At 66.0% G+C, this 2,960-nt stretch overlaps 1 protein-coding gene across 1 annotated transcript in view; it reads right to left on the bottom strand.

Moving 5' to 3' along the window:
• LOC113747211 (glutamate receptor ionotropic, NMDA 1-like) overlaps nt 1-2,960 on the bottom strand; it is a 45,638-nt gene that overhangs the window by 17,762 nt on the left and 24,916 nt on the right. The window lies entirely within an intron of this gene.

Consider the following 2,960-nt stretch of genomic DNA (forward strand, 5'->3'; position numbering starts at 1 on the left):
CACCCTCCTCCGCCGCCTCCAGCACCGCCGCCGCCTCCGCCGCCAGCACAGCCGCCGCCGCCCGGCAGCACACCCCGCCTCCGCCGCATCACCAGCCGCCGCCGCCCCGCCCAGCAACCGCCGCCGCCTCCGCCAGCACGCCCCGCCTCCTCCGCCGCCTCCCGCAACCTCCGGCCCCCCGTCATCAAGCACTCCGCCCCGCCTCCGCCAGCACCCCTCCTCCTCCCTTCCTCCTCCATCACCCCCGCCCGCGCCGACCGGCATCAGCCCGCCTCCTCCGCCTTCAGCAGCACCGCCGCAGCCGCCTCCGCCAGCACACCGCCGCCTCCGCCGCCGCCAGCACCTCCCCTCCGCCAATCAACCTTCGCCGCCCCAGCCCTCCTCCGCCCGCCGCCGCCGCCAGCCACACCAGCACCCGCCCCCCTCGGCCGCCAGATGTAATTGGTAGCGCGGCCGTTGTGTCGCCGCAGGCAGCCGCGGGACCGCGTGGAAAGGTTGTCCTATTTTAAGAGGAACCAAAAAAACAAGTGTGTGGCGCGGGTCCCTCAGGTGTGTTACGCTGGTTCCCAGGTGTGTTGCTCTGGTCCTCAGGTGTGGTGGATGTCTCAGGGTGGTTGCGCGGTCCGAGGCTGTGGTTGGACTGTCTCAGGTGTGGTTGCTCTGGTCTCAGGTGTGTTGGACTGTTCGCAGGTGTGTTAGGTTCCTGTGCTCAGGTGTGGTGGACTGTCTCAGGTGTGTTGCTCTGGTCTCAGGTGTGTTTACTCTGGTCGCAGGGGGTGTTACGGTCGCAGGGTGTGTTACTCTGGTCTCAGTGTGGGTTGCTCGGGTCTCAGGTGTGTTACTGTTCAGTGTGTTACTCTGTCCCCTCGGTGTGTTACGACTCGGCTCACCCTCCTCCGCCGCCTCCAGCACCGCCGCCGCCTCCGCCGCCAGCACAGCCGCCGCCGCCCGGCAGCACACCCCGCCTCCGCCGCATCACCAGCCGCCGCCGCCCCGCCCAGCAACCGCCGCCGCCTCCGCCAGCACGCCCCGCCTCCTCCGCCGCCTCCCGCAACCTCCGGCCCCCCGTCATCAAGCACTCCGCCCCGCCTCCGCCAGCACCCCTCCTCCTCCCTTCCTCCTCCATCACCCCCGCCCGCGCCGACCGGCATCAGCCCGCCTCCTCCGCCTTCAGCAGCACCGCCGCAGCCGCCTCCGCCAGCACACCGCCGCCTCCGCCGCCGCCAGCACCTCCCCTCCGCCAATCAACCTTCGCCGCCCCAGCCCTCCTCCGCCCGCCGCCGCCGCCAGCCACACCAGCACCCGCCCCCCTCGGCCGCCAGATGTAATTGGTAGCGCGGCCGTTGTGTCGCCGCAGGCAGCCGCGGGACCGCGTGGAAAGGTTGTCCTATTTTAAGAGGAACCAAAAAAACAAGTGTGTGGCGCGGGTCCCTCAGGTGTGTTACGCTGGTTCCCAGGTGTGTTGCTCTGGTCTCAGGTGTGGTTTGGATGTCCTCAGGGGGGTTGCCTGGGTCCGCGGTGGGTTGGACTTGTCTCAGGTGTGGTTGCTCTGGTCTCAGGTGTGTTCGGGTTCTGGTTGACGTCAGGTGTGTTCGTTTCAGGCTGTGTTCCTCAGGTAGTGGTGTTGTACGTGTCTCAGGTGTGGCTCTGTGTGCTCAGGTGTGGTGTACTGCTGCGCGGGGTTGCGGTCCAGGTTGTGTTCTTCCTGGTCTCAGTGTGGGTTGCTCTGGTCTCAGGTGTGTTGGACTCTGTGTCGGTCCCCTCGGTGTGTTACGACTCGGCTCACCCTCCTCCGCCGCCTCCAGCACCGCCGCCGCCTCCGCCGCCAGCACAGCCGCCGCCGCCCGGCAGCACACCCCGCCTCCGCCGCATCACCAGCCGCCGCCGCCCCGCCCAGCAACCGCCGCCGCCTCCGCCAGCACGCCCCGCCTCCTCCGCCGCCTCCCGCAACCTCCGGCCCCCCGTCATCAAGCACTCCGCCCCGCCTCCGCCAGCACCCCTCCTCCTCCCTTCCTCCTCCATCACCCCCGCCCGCGCCGACCGGCATCAGCCCGCCTCCTCCGCCTTCAGCAGCACCGCCGCAGCCGCCTCCGCCAGCACACCGCCGCCTCCGCCGCCGCCAGCACCTCCCCTCCGCCAATCAACCTTCGCCGCCCCAGCCCTCCTCCGCCCGCCGCCGCCGCCAGCCACACCAGCACCCGCCCCCCTCGGCCGCCAGATGTAATTGGTAGCGCGGCCGTTGTGTCGCCGCAGGCAGCCGCGGGACCGCGTGGAAAGGTTGTCCTATTTTAAGAGGAACCAAAAAAACAAGTGTGTGGCGCGGGTCCCTCAGGTGTGTTACGCTGGTTCCCAGGTGTGTTGCTCTGGTCTCAGGTTGTGTTTGGACTGTCTCAGGGGGTTGCGCTGGTCCGAGGGGGTTGGGACTTGTCTCAGGTGTGGTTGCTCTGGTCTCAGGTGTGTTTGGGACGTGGTTCTTGTCTAGGTGTGTTATCTGCTTCAGGTGTGGCTAGGTTAGGGTGTGACTTCTCAGGTGGTTAGCTGCTGGGCTCAGGTGGTTTACTCTGCGCGGGTTTGCTCAGGTGTGTGTTGACTTCTGGTCTCAGTGTGTTGCTCGGGTCTCAGGTGTGTTACTGTCAGTGGTAGGGTCCCCTCGGTGTGTTACGACTCGGCTACACAGACACACACACAGACAGACACACACACAGACACACACACACACAGACACACACACACACACACACACACACACACACACACACACACACACACACACACACACACACACACACACACACCCACACACACGCACATACACACACACACCCAAGGCTATGCATGAATACACAGAGTAATCCACATACGCAGAACATGTCATATCTTTCATTGCAATTTCTTTCACAAAAAGATATACACACCCCGGGCAGATGTAGACATCACATGCATATGCATGCGCCTGTTGC

Source organism: Larimichthys crocea, chromosome XIII, assembly GCF_000972845.2.
Source record: "Larimichthys crocea isolate SSNF chromosome XIII, L_crocea_2.0, whole genome shotgun sequence".
Lineage (NCBI taxonomy): Eukaryota > Metazoa > Chordata > Actinopteri > Sciaenidae > Larimichthys > Larimichthys crocea.